The 22,678-nt window shown below is 41.0% G+C and overlaps 1 pseudogene; it reads left to right on the plus strand.

Annotated features, from left to right (window-relative positions):
• Positions 1-1,064: 1,064 nt before the first annotated feature.
• LOC129485348 (cell adhesion molecule-related/down-regulated by oncogenes-like) lies at positions 1,065-6,014 on the plus strand (annotated as a pseudogene).
• The last annotated feature ends 16,664 nt before the right edge of the window (positions 6,015-22,678 follow it).

Consider the following 22,678-nt stretch of genomic DNA (forward strand, 5'->3'; position numbering starts at 1 on the left):
GAGCCCCTCTGCCCGACTGCCACCCCATCTAGGAAGTGAAGAGCGTCTCTGCCCGGCCACCCCATCTGGGAAGAAGCGCGGAGCGCCTCTGCCCGGCCACCCATCGTCTGGATGTGAGGAGCACCTCTGCCCGGCCGACCCTTCTGGGATGTGAGGAGCGCCTCTGCCCGGCCGCCCCGTCTGGGAAGTGAGGAGCACCTCAGCCCGGCCACCCATCGTCTGGGATGTGAGGAGCACCTCTGCCCAGCCGCCCCATCCGGGAAGTGAGGAGCCCCTCTGCCTGGCCGCCACCCCGTGTAGGGTGTGAGGAGAGTCTCTGCCCGGCTGCCCCGTCTGGGAAGTTAGAAGCACCTCTGTCTGGCTGCCCCGTCTGGGATGTGGGGAGTGCCTCTGCCCAGCCGCCCCGTCTGGGAGGTCTACCACAGAGGCCAGAAGCAATGTGGGGGCTGGATGTGGATGCTCACGCCTGTAGTCCCAGTACTCTGGAAGTCTGAGGCGGGTTGATCTCTTGAGGCTAGGAGCTCGAGACCAGCCTGGCCAACATGGTGAAACATATGAAAAATACAACTGTCAAACCAACCAATGAATCAAGCGACAACAAAACAGGTCTACCCTGGAGTCATACTCTAATTTTTTCTATTTTCCTCCCTTTCTGATCCTTTATCCCATTTTCTTTTTCTTCCTCTTCCTTCTCCTTCTTCTTTGTCAAATAGAGGATTGAGTTATTATCATTGATCCATACAAAGTCCCTCTCTCGTTTATTTTCTTTAATTCCCACCCCCTATTTCTATTCCCCGTCTTCCCATGTGCAACCTTCCTAATAAGTTTGATATGCATCTTTTTGTTTGTATGTCCTTTTAGAAAATGTTTATTGTTTTGTGTGCAGAAAATAAAATAAAATAAAAAAGAAAGACTGTCCCTGATCAAAGTCTTTAGTAAGCAGGAAGGAGTCAAGGTTAAAGAATGTGTTTGCTTACTCTGGACTACAGTATTTTGGAAAATGAACAAGGCTTGGGTTTTGCTCTGGAAGCCTGTCCTGCCTGCTTCTGTAATCTGGCGCTCTGCATCCAGATCTTGGCCCTTTATGGACACCACCGTCTGTTACTCATACGATTCTCTTCTCTTTTGGGAGTTCAGACGTGGCACCTTATTTCACTTCTGAGCTACCCTCTGCCATCCAGAAACATAGTGGACCTGTAGAACTGTATTGTTCTGCTAAACCTGTGACCACTCACATCTCAAGGTCACATAATGGAAAAAATAGAATAGAAACATGGAATATATTAAGATTCATCAGGGGACTTTGACAATTTTTTTCTCTCAACTTCTCCCTTTTGGGTTACTGCCAATGCATTTTCAACAATAGGTCGATGTTGTTGTAAGTGGCCTTGGAGCAGTATCCACAGCAGTTCTTGGTGATTTTGATTCATCCACAAAGCATTTTATCACAGCAAAATAATATAGGTGCTGGTTTCATTGGCTGCAGGGTACCAGAGAGTAACCCCAAAGCTGAGGTGTACGCTAAAATCCGGGGGAAGAGGCTGAAGCATTCCACAAAGAATTATTTAAACCCTCCACAAGAACATCTTTAGATTTTGAATGTATCCTTAGAGGACAAGGGATCATACAAATGTGTAGCTTATAATCCGGCCACACATGAATTAAAAGTTGAACCCACTGGCCAAAAGCTCTTTGTGAATCACCTTTCTTCAGATGATTTTTGCATTCTTCCCCTGCTCGTTCACAGGTATTTGTTGTCATTCACATAGCCCTGTACCTTTGGAGTGTGTGTTTAGTGGGGTCCTGGATCCTCAAGTGTGTTGGCTAAAGAACAGGCAGGATATTGCCCCGGGAAGCAACGGGAGAAGGTTGTATTCTCATCTTGCCATAGATAGCATTGACCCAGCGGACTCTGGAAACGATTCCTGCATGGTGGGAAACAACTCTGGAGATGTAAAACATGTGGCATCCATGGTTAATGTACTTGAACACGTTCCTACTCTAAGGGACTACAGGATCAGATAGTGTCTCTATTTTCCACAGAACACTTTATCTCTGATGTTTGTAGGAACCCAGCTGCCAACCATAACTGGTTTCATAATGCACAGCCTAATCACCCTTCCTCAAGACATTGAACTGCAGGAAATTGACTGAAATTCAGTGGGGTTATTATGCAAGATACTAGGCTACATCAGTGTTTAGCAGATAATGAGATTGGATTTATGCAGTCTACTGGAAGACTTGAAATAGAAAAAGGCAATGGATTCAAGCGAGTTATAATTTTGGCACCAGCAAGAACAAAAGGGGTAGACGGAGACGTTGTTGCTCTGTCCTTCAATGCCACCAGGCTGTTGGGTCCAGTCATTTGTTGGTATGACAGCCATGGATTGATAACCAGCCATCTCTCTTAAGTCCTTAGATCTAAATCCCAAAAGTCACACTTACCAAGACCTTGAATCTTGGACCTAGAGCCTGTCTAGTTCATCATCTCCCAATTTGGCTTGAGCCCTCTACATACTCAGGCCGTGATGCAGGAGCATGTGGAGAAATACATCTGTGAAGCTACAGATGAACATGGTATCATGCAGGCAGAACCACGTCTCATGGTTGTTCTTTTTGAAACAAACAAAAGGAGAAATAGTCGCACTCTTTGTTGCTACTCAGAATAATGAAAAAAAATAAGAGATGGTTCAGAAACTGGATTATTCAGCTCGTTTCCAGAGAAAGTACATCCCAGTGCAGTGGAATCACCATCAGAGAAAAATGCTAGTGGTATCTCTGTTCCTGAGGTCCCCACCAAATGGAAACCCTACAGACCCCCATACCAGATACATACAACCTGGTGTAGAGGGCAGGCAAGGAAAGTGGACTGCCCATCAATGCCTATTTTGTGAAGTATCAAAATCTGGACTATGAAGTTGATGTGATGGGAAGTTGGCACAGGGTTTGAATCCCAGGAAGTGAAAGTGAGCTTCATTTAGCTGAAATGGAGCAATCTGGTCTTTATGAACTCTTGATGGTAGCAAGAAGTGATGCAAGTGAAAACCCACCTGCCATGCTTACCTTCTGAACCAGCAAAGAAAAAACAGCATCATCAAAAAGCACCTAGACATCCTCTCAACCCGTAGGCACCCCCAAGTATCCTGCCATTTCAGAAGCTGCAAACAACAATTTTGGAGTGGTGCTTACAGATTCATCTAGGCACGGTGGTGCTCCAGAGACACCAGATCACCTGATTATCTCCACTGCATCAGAGACGTTGGTCTATGTCACTTGATTTCCTTGGGCAACTGGAAATTCTTCAATCGCTGCCTTCAAGGTCAAATATAAATGGATGAGGACCAGTGACTGGCTGGTGGCAGCTGAACATATCCTTCCTTCCAAAATTTCTGTGCAAGTTTGTAGTATAGAACCAGGTTCAACATATAAATTTTGGGTCACTGCTATCAACCATTATGAAGAGAGATTTCAGAGATCAGCGTCTCATCCTTATCAGGTGACTGGGTTCCCCAGACTTTTTTCCAACTGTGCAATAACGGACCTCACATTGTATACACAGAGGCTGTCATCGTTACTCAGATAGTGCTAAAGTGGACATGCATTCCATGAAGTAACAACAACACTTCCATTCTTTTATATCTATTACTGACCAACAGATAATGATGACAATGTTTATAAGAGGGATGTTACAGAAGGTTCAAAGGAGTGGCACATGATTGGCCATCTGCTGTCAGAAACTTCCTATGGCATTAAAAAATGCAGTGCTTCCGTGAAGAAGAAAGTGAGTTTAGCAATGTCATGATCTGCGAGACTAAAGTGTAATGTGCTCCTGGAGTTTCTGAGTGTCCGAAAGGCTTGAGTCCCCCTCTGAATTCCTCAGGAAATGAAGGAAATGCGAGGCCAGCAACCAGCCCTGACAGAAGCAGTGACATGTTAAATCTGATCCTTAGCTGTATGCTGGGTGTCTTGGGCCTCATTCTTATGGTTTTCATTGAAACATGCCTGTGGAAGAATCGCCAGCAGAATATCATACAGAAATATGACCCTCCAGGATACCTCTATCAAGGATCAGATATTAATGGGCAGATGATGTAATAATACACAATTCTCTCAGGAGCAAATGAGATAAATGGAAGTGTTCATGGAGGCTTACTGAGCCATGGCGGTCTCAGCAGTGGCTGTTCCCATCTTCACCATAAGGTTCTCAGTGGAGTCAGTGTAATTGTGAATGGGAGCTTAAATGGAGGACTTTACTCTGGGCACACCAACTCTCTTACAGCAATGGGAATGGAACTGGAGGTTGTAATCCTAAGCAAATTAATGCGGGATCAGAAAATTAAATGGTGTATGTTCTCACTTATAATTGGGAGCTAAGCACAGAAGACAGAGAGACATCAGTATGGGCAAAATAGACTCTGTGGTCTACTTCTGAGTGGAGGGAGAGGGATGGGCGTAAAAAGCTACTTATTGGAGGCGGACTCTACAACCGGCCTCGCTTGTCTCTCACAGGATCCCTCCTCTTGCTCCTGGCGTGCTCTGGGCAGCCCTGAACCCGCCGGGTTTCATGTCCACTCCCCTCCCCCTGGAGGAGCGCTGCCGCGGGGTCGCGCCCCACGTCCCCTACCCTGAACCCTGATGCCGGGCTCCAGAGTCAAGGTGCCAGAAGAACCAGGACCCAGCGCCCGCCTGACCTACCCAGCGCCTGCGTCCTGGCCTGCAAGACAAGGCGCCCTCCTCTGCCCTGCGTGGTGCGTGGAGGGACCCCTTCGGATCACAGCCGCTGCCGCCATAGCCGCCACCATAGTAGTCGCCGCGGGCGTCGGAGGGAAGGACCTCAGGGTGGCTTTCCCAGCCGGCGGCCCCATAGGGACTCTGGATGCTTAGCCCGCCCGGCCGAGAGATCTAAAATCAAGACATGACTTAACAGCTTATATTGTAGGAGACCAGCTCAACCCAAAGGCAGATTGCTAGTCTGCACTTTATTACAAGCAGGACTGCGGTGATGTTTACAGCACTGAAGTGAACTCCACTGTAAGTACAGAAAGTGGCTTCTCTGCTTTCCTCCCAGAAGCACAATCATATACACCTTGCTGACTTGAATCACTGAAGATGTGAGCCAACTGTTACTCTGACTTTTGGAGACTCCCTGTGGACAGCATGAAGACTGATCAAAGTCTTTAGTAAGCAGAAAGGAGTCAAGGTTAAGGAATGCATCTGATTACCCTGAACTGTAGTACCTTGGAAAGTGAACCAAGGCCTGGGTTTTGCTCTGGAAGCCTGCCTTGCCTGCTTCTGTAATCTGGCACTCTGCATGTGAATCTTGGACCCATATGGACACTGCTGTATGTTACTGTCATGATTCTCTGCTCTTCCATGAGTTCAGACTTGGCACCTTATTTTACTTCTGAGCCACTCTCTACGGTCCAGAAACGTGGTGGACCTGTAGAACTACATTGTTCTGCCAAACCTGTGACCACTCATAGCTCATGGTTGCATAATGGAAAACAGTAGGATAGAAACATGGAACATATAAAGATTCATCAGGGGACTTTGACAATTCTTTCTCTTAACTCCTCTCTTTTGGGTTTCTACCAATCCCTTGCCAACAATAGCGTTGTTGTTATTTTGAGTGGCCCTGTAACAGTATCTGTGGCAGTTTTTGGTGATTTTGGTTCATCCACAAAGTGTGTTATTACAGAGGAGGAAAAAAGTGCTGTCAGGATAATAGAAACGATGTCAGCTGCGTTCGCACAGAAAATCCAGAAGAGTTCAGCAGAGGAGACAGCTGTGTCAATTCAGAAACAGACAGCAACAATTTACGTTAGAATCCTCTTGTTTTTCCACCTATCTCAGAGGACGGTGTTGAAAAGACATCATGGCCTCCGCCTGGTGTTCCTTTGGACAGCACCTCAGATGTCCTCCAGTGGCCCCAGGAAACCAGAGGATGTGCAAACAACCAGTCATCTTCTGACTTCAAGCCTGTAACCAACTGCACAAAACAGGCCCGGGAGTGAACTGTGTGAAGGATCTTAATTCAAATCAGAGAAAATCATTCTTTATTTTTTTTGCAGTATAATGTCATGTGAATGTGTCTTAAAATGTGTGCCCTTTTATGTTATTTATGCCTTAAAAGATTTCTTACCTGTTGCTTCCTTACTCTCTGTAAGAAACAACCCTGTTTTGCATAGCTTTCAATCACCTGGAAGGCAGAGGGATCATTCCATATATATTTTTTTTTAATTATTGTACTTTAGGTTTTAGGGTACATGTGCACAATGTGCAGGTTTGTTACATATGTATCCATGTGCCATGTTGTGTTGCTGCACCCATTAACTCATCATTTAGCATTAGATATATCTCCTAATGCTGTCCCTTCCCCCTCCACCCACCCTACAACAGTTCCCGGAGTGTGATGTTCCCCTTCCTGTGTCCATGAGTTCTCATTGTTCAATTCCCACCTATGAGTGAGAACATGCAGTGTTTGGTTTTTTGTCCTTGCGATAGTTTACTGAGAATGATGTTTTCCAGTTTCATCCATGTCCCTACAAAGGACATGAACTCATCATTTTTTATGGCTGCATAGTATTCCATGGTGTATATGTGCCATATTTTCTTAATCCAGTCTGTCGTTGTTGGCATTTGGGTTGGTTCCAAGTCTTTGCTATTGTGAATAGTGCCGCAATAAACATATGTGTGCATGTGTCTTTATAGCAGCATGATTTATGGTCCTTTGGGTATATACCTAGTAATGGGATGGTGGGTCAAATGGCATTTCTGGTTCTAGATCCCTGAGGAATTGCCACACTGACTTCCACAATGGTTGAACTAGTTTACAGTTCCACCAACAGTGTAAAAGTGTTCGTATTTCTAGCCATATGTAGAAAGCTGAAACTGGATCCCTTCCTTACACCTTCTACAAAAATTAATTCAAGATGGATTAAAGACTTAAATGTTAGACCTAAAACCATTAAAATCCTACAAGAAAACCTAGGTAATACCCTTCAGGACATAGGCGTTGGCAAGGACTTCATGTCTAAAACACCAAAAGCAGTGGCAACAAAAGCCAAAATTGACAAATGGGATCCCATTAAACTAAAGAGCTTCTGCACAGCAAAACAAACTACCATCAGAGTGAACTGGCAACCTACAGAATGGGAGAAAATTTTTGCAACCTACTCATCTGACAAAGGGCTAATATCCAGAATCTACAATGAACTCAAACAAATTTACAAGAAGAAAACAAACAACCCCATCAAAAAGTGGGCAAAGGACATGAACAGACACTTCTCAAAAGAAGACATTTATGCAGCCAAAAAACACATGAAAAAATGCTCATCATCACTGGCCATCAGAGAAATGAAAATCAAAACCACAGTGAGATACCATCTCACACCAGTTAGAATGGCCATCATTAAAAAGTCAGGAAACAACAGGTGCTGGAAAGGATGTGGAGCACTGTTGGATCATTCCATATTTTCTAACAACTGTAGTGGCAGTAAGAACTCCTCATGCAAATGATTCCATCTCTTGGCTGCTTCAGCTCAGAGGAAATGCAGGGGCCAATTGAGGGTTACCACCATTCAGGTTTTCAGATGGAAAACTGTCTTTCAATAGTGTAATATCAGACTTTCTGAGAACACTTTGAAGTCAACCACGGTTTTGACCCAGTGTTTATAATAGCAGACCTGGCTGATGAATTTTAAAAGAGTGCCTTCCACTAAAGTGGTAATGTGACCAGACAACATTCTCTCTATCTGCACTTGGGCACAAGTGATGTTCAGTCTTCTAGTCACTAGTCATAAGCAGTGTCGTGGACATGGTAGAGTGTAAGATGTAGTTGAATGATTGCAGTATGCGGAAAAGGAACCGAGGCCAGAGAGACAAATAATGCTTTACTATCCCTCTGCTTTAAAATTACATTGATTCATAAAATGGCCGGTGTGGGGCTCTTTTTGACTGTTTCTAAGAGTAGGAACAAAGTAAGACTTGAAGTCGTGGCTTGAAAAGAAAGATACACATTTTCTGAAGAAAAAAGGGGATGGCTGCAGGGAGCCTCTTTTGGAGGGAGCTCTTCCATCTGCTCTACTAGCCTAGGAGCATGCTCATGGTGTCACACTGCCAGAAACTAGTCATTCTCTCACTTCCAACAGGGGCAACAGCCTGAAGGTGTGAGTGTCAGCAAATACTTATTTTGGAAGAAAAGGTGTTTGTTGTTGTTGTTTATTTTCTGAAGTTTCCTGACGTTTTTTTCCAGAATGTCTTCCTTTTAAACAGGCACCTAAAGCGCTGGTCAGCAGAACTCCTGACCACTGCTGCCTCTGCGTGACAAGGACATTGGAGCTGTCTTTGGAAGGATCTTCTCCACATTAATAAATGATTATGATATATTTTTTAAAAACTACCTACTGGGTACTATGCTGACTACCAAGGTGACAGGATCCGTATTCCAATGACAAGGGTAATGGAGACATACAATTCTGTAGTCATTTAAATTTTAATAGCATTATACGCTTTTAACCATCCTCACCTTGTTTACAATCTCATTGTATATTAGAATACAGCTATTAGAGCAATAAGGAAGAATGGATAAATACAGTCAGCTTTTTGTTTTTGTTTGGTTTTGTTTTGTTTTTGAGACAGGTTATCACTCTGTCATCCAGGTTTGAGTGCAGTGGTAAGATCACGCCTCACTGCAGGGTCGACCTCTCCAGATCAAGCAGTCCTCCAACCTCAGCTTCCCAAATAGCTGGATACAGGCTGAACTGTCACGGCTGAGTAATTTTTTTGTTGCCGTTGTTGGAGAGACAGGGTCTCACCCTGTTGCCCAGGCTTCTCTCCAACTCCTGGCTGAAGTGATCCTCCCACCTCAGACTCTAAAAGTGCTGGGTCTACATATATATATATATATATATATATATATATATATGAAAAATAGTGCTTGGAAAATTAGCTTACTAATTGAAAAATATACATGTGAACGACTGCTTTGAAATATATATATATTATATACATGAACACACATATAAATGTATATATATATATATATATATATATATATATATATATATATACAACCTTCATCTGAGAGTAGGTATGCTTTTCGCTTCTGAGATGAACATATTCACAATGATAAATATTTACTATGAATTCAGCTAAACATGAAACTCAGCAATATTCGTATCTATTTATCTCTATTTCTACCTAAATTGGTATTTTGAAAGTTGTGGCTAAACCTTCCTAGTTATTTAGATTTTTATCCTTTACCATTCAATGTGTGAGTGGCTTGCAGACTGTTTTCACGGATCAGGAAGTTGACAATTATGTCCCACATTCAGTGGACTAACAGCTCAGAGTTCCTCTCTCTGGTTACTGCTACGGCAGTGCATGGTCAGTCTCCCAGATCACCGGAGATGATTGTGACTTAGCTTCTAGGAATCACTCCCTGGAACAGAATAATTTATTGTTCACGCAGTGTTCACTCAGAATTTGTGCTTTAGCTCTTCAGCCAGTAGGGCTAAAGGCTCTTTATTTATGAATCAGTGGTTAGCTTGGGGAGTGCTTACAAATTTGTCCACATTCCACCTTGATTGCTCTTGAGCGGGTGCAGGCTAGCACAGATACACCGCCTTCTAGCTGGCTGTCAGAAGTTTATTTGTTGCTACAAAGCAGGCTAAAGATTCCAAGCTCCTCTTTAATGTTCCTAACCAAGGTCTCCATTGTTTTTGACAATGCCCTTGGGAATGTACCTTTTCATGACCGATTCAAAATCAGTTATTAATGTGAGGCATTGAGCAAAGCTCTCAGTTTTTACGGACTGTCAGTCCTCCTAGATGAATCTCTGCATCACCGCAAAGGAGTTGACAGTGGCTTCTCTAGCACTCGCACAGGCTCTACAAGTCTGTGCTGGAGTAGGTATGGGGATGGTATCTCCCGGTGTTTTGTCTTATACCTTGAGGGATGGAAGATACAGCCAGTGGGAAACTTGGGCATAGCAACGCTAGACCTGCTGTTCGGGGTGGAGATTCTACCCTATTAGTGGAGGTTGTATGTGCATTATCTCATCCAGTCCTCACAACTATAAGAGAAACATATTTCTCTCATAAACTTATAAGAACAGCCAATTCAACTGAAGTTTAAATTATTGGCCATATTTATGCCAGGCATGGTGGCTCACACCTACAATTCCCAGTACTTTGAGAGGCTGAGGTGGGAGGATCACTTTCTCTTACAATTGTAGGACAGAATAAGATAATTCACTTAAAATTTGATTATCCACTGCCTGTATCTAGTATTCCTTCTATTAATTCAAGTCACTTTTATGAAGGAATTTTCATATTTTTGTGAATTATCCTTAAACCTTAAGAACTATTCTTATGAAGGGGCAATCATAAAGTAATTCATGTTCAAGAAGACATTTTAAGACACAGATTATTCTTATAATGAAAGAGAGTGAAACACAAATAATTTAAACTTCAGTTGAATTGGCTGTATTTAGACCTGGCATAGTGGCTTATGCCTATTGTCCCACCACTGTTAGAGGCTTAGGTGGAAGGATGACTTGAACTAAGAGCTTGAGAGAAGCCTGAGCAACAGAGTGAGACCCTCTCTTTCCAGCAACAGCAAGAACAGAATTACTCAGGCATGACAGTTCAGCCTGTAGTCCAGTTATTTGGGAGGCTGAGGTTGGAGGATTGCTTGATCTGGGGAGGTCGAGGCTGCAGTGAGCCGTGATCTCATCAGTACACTCCAACTTGGGCAACAGAGTGAGAGCCTGTCTCAAAAACAAAACAAAACAAAAGCAAAAAGTTGACCGTATTTATCTATTCTTCTTTATTGCCCTAGTAGTAGTATTCTAATATACAATGAGATTACATACAAGATGAGGATAGTTAAAACAGTATAATGCTATTAAAATATAAATGAGTACAGAATTGTATGTTTGCATTCCTCCTATCATTGAAATAACCCATTACACAACCCATCTGTCCTTAAACTTTTGGATCAGAGTTACTCTTTATAAATGGAGTTGGCCTTTTTAGACTTTGTTCTCAGCAATCCTCGTTAAAGGAGGCATTCCCAGATTGCTTTAAATAAATTCAAAAAACAAATATCAGAAACTTCTGATATGCTTGTTGTGTGCCATGTTGCCAGTAATTAGATTAAATACTAGAAAATACACCATTAAATATGATATTTGATATATAGTTGGACCTCCATGTGCATGGGTTCTGCACCCATGGATTCAACTCATCATGGATTAAAAAAATTCAGGAAAAAAATGGAATGATTACCTTTTCACTGAACATGTGCAGACTTTTTTTGCTCGTCATTATTCCCTAAATAATACAGTGTAACAACTACTTACATAGCATTTACATTGCATTAAGTATTTTAAGTAATCTAGAGATAATTATAGTACATTGGAGGATGTGCTTAGGCTACATGCAAATACTTCCCCATCTTATGTAAGGACATCTGAGGATTATTAGCATCTAAGGATTTTGGTATCTGTGGGGAGTCCTGGAACCAATTTCCAGTCGATACTTAAGGAAAGTCTTCATACAAAATTAACACTATCAAAATATAGGTATTTCTGATAATAAGGATATTTTAGTGCACATATATTTTAAAAACTTCAAAGACCTAAATAAATTTGCAGTTTTATTAAAATGTAATGAGGCTTCTGAGTATTCTGTATTTTCTGAAGCAGAAAGTGAGTCTTACTTTCTATTCTGGTAATGACATGTTCCCAGGCAACTCTCTGTAGGATGCCATCGGTGAAATTACTAAAATCTTAAAGATTTTCAGTCTTTTTATCTGTATCATTGTCACTCTCTTAAGATCTGTGTCCATCGATAGTTCGTTCTTGAGCTAAAGAAAATTGACTGAGCCTATCAATTTGATAAGCAGTCCAATTTATATCTTTATTAAATAGTATTTCTCAGTATCCCTGTTGATTTTGGTTACATTCGGTAGCCAAAATCAAAAGGAATACAGGGGTAAATTAGGTAGCCTTTTAAAAAGTGGTATCACATGATTTTATCAATTATTTTGTGCATTTATTCTTTTATTCAAACAGACAATTAATGAATATCAGTTGTATTTTAAGCATTGTGTACTTTCTTGGAATATACCTGTGTGTAGTACAAACACAATCCTTTTCTTGTAATTTGAGAAGCAGAAAAGATGCCTACTATTACACTGTGAGTTTTACAAAGAAAAGTGTAAGGTTTTCTGAGTCTTTAAAACAAATAGCCTAATCTAGTCCGGGAGCTAAAGAAAGAATTCCGTGAAAAAATGTTGGAACTTACACTTGATGAAATGGGACTTAGCAGATGTGGAACAGAGAAAAGAAAATTCCAGTTCAGGGGGAAGAAACCTGTGCTCTTGCATTAACCCATCAGTTTGGATAAACACACTCGGGTATTCATTTACTTGGGCTGGCTTGGAAATCAAGGGAAAGAAAAGATACAGCATAAAAGAAAAGACATGCCCAGTATTCTAAGAGAGAGTAGTTTAATGAAAATCAAAACAAATGTATACCTCCACACTTTTTAAAGATGGTACAAAGTTTCATAGAAAAAGATAAAGAATGTCAAGTATTCAGCAGGTGAGCATTCTCAGAAGTTGGTGTTTCTGATACCTTTAGTCATGTTACTGACCTATCTCTGATTATTTGAGTGCAAAGCAAAGCAAAGCAAAGCAAAGCAAAGCAATGTTGTAAGAGGGTAACAGAAAGAACCAGAGAGGCTACAGATGAGAAAACTGTTGTCTACATTAACAAAGCTTACTATGCCACATTCATCATCTAGAAACACCCCAATCTGGCCTTGATGCCTTTCTGGATACTGAGATAATAGTGGGGAAGAGGTCTTGAGATGACACCGGTAGCCTTCTTGACACAAAAAAAGTAGAAAAATTTTCTTGGACTTAACCAGCATGTCATTACTCATTGTGCAAGAATCATTGCAAAATCCAACAGCCCAGTTCCAACACTGCCCAACATCCACCTCTCAGTAATATCTTCCAAGGGTTAATGGCAGGGCTCGCCATCAAGAAGACACTTAGATTTTGTTGGAGTTGGGGCAATGTTGAGATCATCAGAAACAAAGAGTAGCTGTCTCAGAACTTCAAACAACGGAAATGTAGCAAGCGGTTATTTTATTATCCCAGGAAATATGCACTGCAGGAATAAGAAAACAGTCACATGAAAACATAGTGTTATAAACTTCTAATGGATGTGAGCTTTACATAGTGTCTACGTATGCCAGGTTATCCCTGGAAATATGGGTCAGGAGAGCAGGCACATAAAAGAAGAAATATGTCCTTAGATTTAACCATTCTGCTATTCTTCCTTATCGAGGAGTCCTTACAGACTTCCAGAGCCCAGTCCCAAGAGTTGTCCACATCCAGCTCCCAGTAGTGTTTGCCAGAGGGGAAGACCCAGGCTCCCCATGCAGCAAAATTGTCAGATCTGTCAGAATGCAAAGATTCGGGTCTAAACATCAAACTTCTCACATCCTCAAACAGCCTCATATTGTAATTGGTTGCTTCCCAAGTGAAGGAAATTTCTGCTGTGGAAAAAAGAGAATGTTCCAGTGAAAAGGAGTTTATAAATTCTTGTGTTCAGATAAGAAAGAGATTCTCACTAGAAAACACAGGTCAAGATTAGAAAGAAAATTCTATCTGGAAAAATGTTGGAATCAAAGGATGTTAGGATATCTGCACAAGTAAACGGCTAAACTTCAATGATCACAATTTCTATAAACTCCAAAAGTATAAATGGGAGGAAGGTCATGTCTATGTCTAGTTAGCAACCTTTCAAAGCAACTGAAAAACTGGAAGCTCTTGCACTGCAGCCAAGTCCATAGCAATACAATTAACCTTCATTGTCTCTTCTCTGTCAGGGCAGAGCAGGAGGCTTGGGACAGGAGATGAGGTGGGGAGCCATCCTTAGACCCAAATAAAAAAGTTATCACTTTGCCAGAAATGTTATAATCTGCCACTTAAACTAGTCAATTCATACTTAAGGAGAAAATCTGACTCTGCCTTCTGAAAAGTGCAGCTTCCTTGCAAGAATTATCGGACTTTCATGCCAGATTCAGGCACAGACATCTTTTATCTGCTGGATTTATCATGATCTATCCTGGAGTTCTATCTAAGGCCTCATCAACCAACAAATCACGTTCCTATCGTTCACAGATTCTCAGTTTTTGCATTGTTATATAAGTTACTCGTGTATGCTTTAGTTGATTAAAATGCACATGATTAAAATTATAAATGCTATAAAACTTCACCTGAAATGTATTTAAAAAAACAGTCACTCAAATCAGTCATTACCTGCCCTAAATTTGAAATTGAAATGTCCTGAATTAATTCAGTTCTGTATACTTCTTGTAATAATTGTATACAAGAAATTGTATCACGGTTGAACAATACACGAATGGTTCTACATCCTAAAGGGCCCTTCTGCATGTTTTACTTTTCTAAGAAATTTGTTAAATGGCTGATTCCACCATCTTTTATTTAGTTCTGTCTATTTGATGACAATGAAACCATAAATATAAATACCTATTCACAGACTATTTTCTTCTAGATGAAAGATCATTACACTGAGAAAGCTGCCCATAGAAAACCAGAATTGAAGGCATTGCATGTGGATCCCACCAAGAGGGTGACACTCACCTAGAAAGTGGTTGAACCTATCCACCAGCCCAGTGATGGGCCCTGTAGTGAGCTCTGGATTCACAGGCTGGGGCATGTGCAGCAGCACGGACTCACTCCTGCAAGGAAGTAGGTTGAGTTGGTTAAGTTTCTGATGTCTGTGTTTAAGAAATAGATTCCAACAGAAAATGCTTCATTCAAACCCACTTCTGATATTGTAATGTACCTCCACAATCCTAGGATGGATATCTGGCTCTTAGGGAATCTTTCTAACTCTTCACTCCATTTCTAACCTACTGCCACTGAAAGATAAATGCCTCTCTCCCTATCTGCCACCAAATAGTTGATCTCTAATTATGATTCTGAATCCTAAAAAGAGGCAATAGTATTCTGGCAACTTCTGCATTGAACTCTTCAAAACATAACCCCCTGAGTCACTTGGAAAAGCAAGAAAAGGTTAATGTCTGATAAAAGGCATAGGTAACATTCAACATACAACACAAACACATGAGGACGCACACACACCCACACAATCACACTGACACATTGTGGTGTTGGTAAATTATGTTTTCACTTTGTTGGAAACAGCTTGATGTTTTTCATAGCATGCCTTGTGCTCCAGCTTGCACTGATGGCCAATAACATACCTTGCCACCATGTCTCCAAAATCCTGTAGAGAGAGAGAGAGAGAAATAAATGACTTCTTTAGAAAGTTGTTATTCCTGTTGGGAGAGGTGGCTCACACCTGTAATCCCAGCACTTTGGGAGGCCAAGGTGGGTGGATCACCTGGGGTCAGGAGTTCCAGACTAGCCTGGAAAACATGGCAAAAACCCATCTCTACTAAAAATACAAACAAATTAACTGTGTGCGGTGGTGCATACCTTTATTCCCAGATACTAGGGAGGCTGAGGTAGGAGAATTGCTTGAACCAGGGAGGCAGAAGTTGCAGTGAGCTGAGATTGGGCCACTGGACTTCAGCCTGGATGACAGAAGACTCTAACTCAAAACAAACAAACAAACAAACAATCATGTTGCTATTCTGCGGATCTGCTCTTTAGGTTTTGAAAACTTTAGAATTACCACATACTATCACTGCAACAGTTTTAAAATGTATTCTCATCTCTAACACTTATTATACCTGTAAGACCTATTGACATAATCTATTTCTGATAAATTCAGGACCCTAAATTTGAGTGAGAGAGAAAGGTGTGACTAGTGACTGCGCATTGCTGCAGCTGTCTACAATGTGGTCTTTTTCAGGGCTGGTCCCCGAAGTGTAATGTGGCTCAAATCAAGAGCATTTCAAACCTAGGACTTCCCAAAAGGAGGAAGAAGGAAATATTAGTGTTTCCCTAATTTCTTTGTATTATCCTGTGGAAACAAAAATAGAATTTTCACATGAATTTTTTTCTTCCAGAGTTTGAATGAAATGTGCTGGAGGAGGAAGCTTGTGGTAGAAAACGTTCTATGGAAATCTAGTTGCACAATTCCATAAAGCTTTCTTTTGGTCCTTACCTGGAGCAGTTCCACATCCTGTTTATGACACACTTCCATTAGTTCCTGATAACATATATTTCAAGTGTTTACTCTTAATCCATGTTGATCCAACTTCGCTGGAGTTGCTGAAAAATCTCTTGATATTCCTCATTCAGTCTCTCTAAATGTTGTTTTTCCTCCTTTATGGAGAACTGGATGCAGCTTCCTATACTAATTCCTGATCATCTGTGCCCATAAAACCACATCACTCTGTAGGGATATGGATTTTGTAGGCTAAATGCTTAGGTCTACTTCCACCTCACAGAACCCACAAATTCATCCTCCTCATTCCTTCTTTTATTTTCCACCCTTTACAAATAAGATGATGAGTTAAGCAAGACCTTCCTTCAAAATTTATGTAATTCATCAATTCCCGAACACCTGCAAAAAAGCCCTTTAGATTTAAATGTTTAAATATACGTCCTCTTAAATCTGAAATACCATTAGAAAACAACTACAATTTATGACTGATTGTTAAATTGTCATCAATAATATATATAATCTTTGTTATTCAATTAGTTTGTAGTCTCAAACCTTTGTATTTCACAGCCCAAACAATCACTCTAAGTAGAGATGTTGTTAGTATATTATAATCAGGATCAGAAGCCATCACACATAAAGGATCTTAGTAAAATATTTAACCCCCATCTCTCAAAGCAACTACTTCTTTTCTGTCTCTCATCTTTCTTCCCTCAAAAGCCACAGGCTCTGAATTGCCCTGCCATTCTAAGAACATGAATCTCCATTCAATTGTGTTTCTCCTCTCAATATTGACATATTTATTCTCTCACTCCCCCGGTCATTTCTTGTCCCTTCTCCTCAGCTTTTCATCCTGTTACATTTTCTCCTACTTGAGCTGGCATCATCTGGGTCCTTTGCTGTCAGATTTCACCAGCACAGGCACATTTCTTAAATTACTGATCCCACCTGCTTTTTTGCCCCTGGACAACATCATATTCACCATTAAATGTCTTTATTCCTCAATTATATACTATTTAATCAATATTACATAATTCCTTTATACAGAAATCTCTGCCTGAAATACTTACTAATTTTAAGCACCTACTTGTCCTTCAGAGTCTATATTTGTTTTTATTTATCTGAAAAGCATTTACAGAAAACCCGGACAACAGTTATATTGAAAAGTCTGGTTGTTTTCCAGCCTATGAATAAACACATGACAAAATCTGGTATATGAAAATTTCAACTCAAGTTGCTAATATAAATGTTCTCAGCATGCCTGTCTCAAGCTGGTTGTGAGGACTCATGGTTTCATACTTACCCTCCAGAGGAAGGCTGTTCTTCTCTCCTCATTTAGATTTCTCTGATTTTCTTGAATCTTTTTCCATAAAATCCTCATTTGCTTTAAGAGCTTCTCCTGCAAAAGAATTACGAGTTTGAACAACAGAAAATGAAACGCCATAAATTCCACACTCTGAGTGGTATACGCAAGCAAGTGATATAATACATAAATACATTAGAAAGGGGAAAGAAAAACAAATTTTTCACTGCTCATCCTCAATGGATATTTTTCAGTTTGAGGTTTCAGAAGGCAGAACAGTTTAGGGAACTGAAAAGTGAAGATTTCCTGTAACCTGGCTAATGTTCAGGGAAACATCCTGCTTCAGAACCCACTATGCTAGCCCCCAGATTTTGTAGTGTGCTATTCCCATACTCGTTTGTCCAATAATATTAAATATATTTCCAAAATACGTTTCTTTGCGCTAGTAGCTTTGGTGGCTTTTCAATGCCTTTAGCATTGAACTGTAGAGTCAATAATAATGAAATTTACTTATTCACGCTCTGTTTGGGTCCAAGCTCCATGTAGGAAGGTAGAGTTGCATATTTTATTCAACACTTCATCATTGGTACCTAGAACAGCACCTGGCACTCAGTAAACAATGGAGTAATCACCATGATGATTCTCATCGTCCTTCTAATCTCTTTAACTCTGCCACCTTCCAGCTTTCAGGTGATCGCAGAGCTATCTCTGACCTGGTGTTCCTCAGCTGCCCCTTCAGTCGGATAGTGCTTGTGAGCCCTGTGCTCCTGAGAGTTGGAGCACAGCAAACAGAGCAGACTCTTGTCCATGTCAGACAACATCTTCTTTGTTTCCGTGTGGTCCCACATATTTGTTTCTCAGAGCTCCGGAATTGCAAGAGACTGGCTTTTCTCACAACTCTCACTAAGTTCTTCAGAAGAATATTGGTTTTGAAGTCCTTGTTCTGTGATGGTTCCCTGCATGCAGGGCAGTTGCTAGGACTTCAGGCTTCTTCCCAGGAAAAGCAGAGACAGGGCCTACAGAAGCTGTGCCCACAGCAGACAGTGGCAGGGTCTACCAGGTAGTTCAGGCAGATGACACAGGTGAGTTCCTTCTGGAAGGCATGTGAGAAGTCTAAGTCCATTTTCCTAAGGAAAGAAAACCACAAGAATTTAATCTTCTACCCTGGAGATACAAAGGTCCAAGCAAAGTTTGAATCAGGTTGTGATTGAATAATATCCTTTCTTTCTAGAGAAGAATAGGCTTTAATTTGCAACGACAGAGATAGGAAAAATAGAAAACCAAGGCACTAAGAGATATCGACCTCTGTAGGAAAACGTGACTGTTCTCCAATCAACACAGGGCCAGCTTTCCAAACTCTATTTTCTTGCATAGCAGAATGTCGGATTTTTTGAGGGGTTAGTGTCCACCAAATTGCTTGGGCTTCACATGTTTCATCAACCTGTAAACTCAAGGGTTGAGTCTTGAATGGTCTGAGAATCAGTAACACTCTTAATTGCCAGTGATTGGTTTAGAGAAGGCAAGCTAACTAAGCTCTTCTACTCTCAGTTTTTTATTTAACTGTAACAACCATCCATCGTGACTTTTCCAGAAGGACCCTGCTTGAAAATGTTAGAGCAGAACTCATACTTAGACCCCAATCAGAAAAAGCTAGCCTTTACTCTCCAAGGTAAAACAGACAAATCGAAGTAAAGGCACTTCTCCAAGGTAAAACAAACAATCATTGTTTTTCTAGGCTGCTATGTTAGTTCAATCAAAAAACTTTCTGGTGTGTTTACTGTTCCTGGACTCTCTGTTAATTTGGGGATAAACTGGTTAATATTACCACATTTTTTAAAGACAGGTAATTAAAATTACAAAAAGATTGATAAACTGTAGGAGAGTCCACAAGCGATAGAAATATTTTCTAAGCTCTTTGGAAGCATTATCATTACTCTTTCACGCAGTCAGAAAACGAGTAAGTATTATGCAATAATAATAGGCACTAGACAGTAAGTCAGAGTTTTAAATGTATGTTTTGAAAAAAAAAAAAGAGGAAAAAAAAAACCTAGGCCAGGCAACGTGGCTCAAGCCTGTAAACAGTATTTTGGGAGGCCAAGTAAGGAAAGGTGTTTTTAGCTCAGGAATTCTAGACTGGCGACATGGCAAAATGTCTAGGTCGGCCTATCTCTATAAATATATATGTGTGTATAATAGCCGAACATGAGGGCCCATGCCTGTAGTCCCAGCTACTTTGGGAGATGAGGCTGAAGGATTGCTTGAAGTGAGAAGTAGAGGCAATAGTGAGTCTTATTTCTACCATTGCACTCCAGCCTGTGTGGCCCTGTCTAAAGCAAACAAAGAAACAAAGAAATGAAAAACCTAAATCCTGGTTTCTACACTGTATAAATATATGATCGCTCTATTCCTACATTTCTGCATGATTGCCAGTGAGACTTTTCTGCAGAAATACTAATTTCTTGCTTTCTTTGACAGACTGAAGTTATTGAAGAGATTTTTACCATTTTTTAGAAAAAAATGTTTGCCCGAATCATTCAATGAACTCTCTACTTACATATAGCCATACATTGTAACACAAGGACAGTAGAATGTAACACATTTATACACATAAATTACAACACCCGTAAGCCATTTATAGAACCCACAGAGATTAAAAAATTACTAGATATTTGGAAACTATTGCAAAACGCTTACAATCTATACAAATAACTTAGAAATACATTAAGTAAAAAATTAATGATAACCTTAATTTGAGGAAAATGTAGCAAGACGGATGACGAAAATGTTAATTTATAAATAGGTTAAGTAAATGGAGCTTGTAAACCTACGGATTATGTTTACAATAATTTTAAAAAGAAATGGAGCCGTTTTTAAAACTCAGAAAAAGAGATCATTTCATCTAAAAAAAATCTAAGTTTGCAGATAAATTAAAGTCCCCAAATTTTGTTTGTTTTCGTTTGTAACCTAATAGTAGCTTCTACTCCGGAAATTGTGTACTTACCTCAGAAAAATATCTATGTTCTCACCAAAGCCTGCTGTCAAATAAGATGAATTCAGTTCAGGGATCAGAGCCTCACCGTGCAGTGCTGGTAGCTTTTGGAAGTCTCCAAGGCCAGTTGCAAAACCACTCTGTGGGTTCTGGAGAAGAATGAGCTTGGCTCTTGAAGTGTCCTTATATAAATCTCTGAAGACCAACCCCTTTCTTTCAACTGACTGCATTTCAGGGGGCATAGGGAGTTGTTAAAATAGATGATGATTAAGTCTTTTCAAAACAGAAGTTTTTTTTTTTTTTTGGATGGAGTCTTGCTCTATTGCTTTCCTAGGCTGGAGTGCAGTGAAGTGATCTCGACTCACTGCAACCTCTGCCTCCCAGGTTCAAGCAATTCTCCTGCTTCAGCCTCCCAAGTAGCTGGGATTACAGGTGCCCACTGCCATGGCTGGCTAATTTTTTTTTTTTTTTGCATTTTTAGTAGAGTGGTTAGTAAAGTGCTGGGATTACAGGCATGAGCCACCGTGCCCAGGCGATTCACTTTTATTGTAATGTAAGAATTTAATCTAAGAACACTGTCGGCCTCCACTCGAGAAGGGACATTTCTCCTGCTCCTTATGCTCCAGATGAAGGCTTTCAAGGGCCTCTCAGCAACCACAGGATGTAGGATTCCCTCCTATAATACCTGGTATTGCTCATCCCAGCTCAATGGGTAAAGGAGGGAAAGTCTACAAAGCTCCATCTCAGGGATCTCCCTGGGCCACGGTAGTGTAGGACATGTTGCTCTGAGGTAAATTGAAATGCATTTCTACTTGACAAAGTAATGATGGCAGGGCTTCATCTGAATGCATTTATTCTACCGCTCATGGAGAGGAGTGACATGCCATGTCAGACACATGAGAACACTCTCTGCCTAGTTACCGGTGGCTCCAGTTCTTCATGCATTTACGGAAACCCGTGCTGCAGATTCTGGAGAAGCAGCTCAGATCTCATGCAGACAAAAGTTCTTCAAGAACCACCTTGGCTATGCAAAGACTATCAGGCTCAGCAACAGTCTGAGCTGGATGAGAGATAGAGCAAAGCTCCCAGGAGCAGCAGACGCCGTAAGGGAGGGAAAAGGGAAGGAAGAAACCCTAGATTTCAGGATATCCCCTTTATCTCTATGAGAATCTCAGCACCCACAAGGCCACCGTTCCTTTTTCTGACTCCTCTTGGATCCAGGAATTTTCCTGGGTTAAGCCATCCAGGGATAGGACAGGAGATGCCATTTGGCACTAGGAGCAGAGGAGAGAAACTCAGCAGGAAGAGTATCTCTATGGAATGAATTCAGTTGAGCATGTTTGTAGGGTCACAGGGCTGGATATGGGTAGAGTCTAGCATACATGTTCAGAAGCCACAGTTCCCCCGACCTTCTGATTCTAACAAGTACACAGAGCCAATCAAATGAAGGAGGGGCGGGTCAAGGGAATTCAGGGACAAGGGGAATGAAGGATGATTAGTTGCAGGAGGAGGCTGTTGAGGTCAATAGGCAGACATTCTCTTCTCCTCTTACATTGAGAAACAAGTAATGAAGCTTTAAGATGTTGCTTGTGCTCTAGGCCAAAGGCAGCAGAGCACTGGTCTCTGGTCTCCATATACACTTGACATATTTACTTTCAGTATTCCCAGTAAGATTTTGATTCATTTCACAGGGAATAACACTCACCTACCATGCTTAAATTGCCATACATATTATGAGACTCTACTGATCATAAGTAAGTTTCTCTCAACCTTGAGATCTGGCTTCAGTTTTCTCTATTCTCTTTCCTTCTCCTTTATATCAGAAGCTTCATAATAGACAATGGGGGCAAATATGGTGTAGAGAAATAATCAGTTTACATTTAGATATTTTTAATGTAGTTATCACTTCCTAAAAAGCTAGGAAAAAGCTGAAATACATGAAATAGCCACGCGACTTCATTTCTAGCCTCCCTTTAGTATCTGCCCAAATATATTCTATACTATGTCTTTTCTGACCATGATATTATAAATTCAATTTTGGGCCGGGTGCAGTGGCTCATGCCTGTAATCCCAGCACTTTGGGAGGCCGAGGTGGGCAGATCATGAGGTCAGGAGATCGAGACCATCCTGGCTAACACGGTGAAACCCCGTCTCTACCAATAATAGAAAAAAAATTAGCCTGGCCTGGTGGTGGTTGCCTGTAGTC

Source organism: Symphalangus syndactylus, chromosome 6 (assembly GCF_028878055.3).
Source record: "Symphalangus syndactylus isolate Jambi chromosome 6, NHGRI_mSymSyn1-v2.1_pri, whole genome shotgun sequence".
NCBI classification, from domain to species: Eukaryota; Metazoa; Chordata; class Mammalia; order Primates; family Hylobatidae; genus Symphalangus; species Symphalangus syndactylus.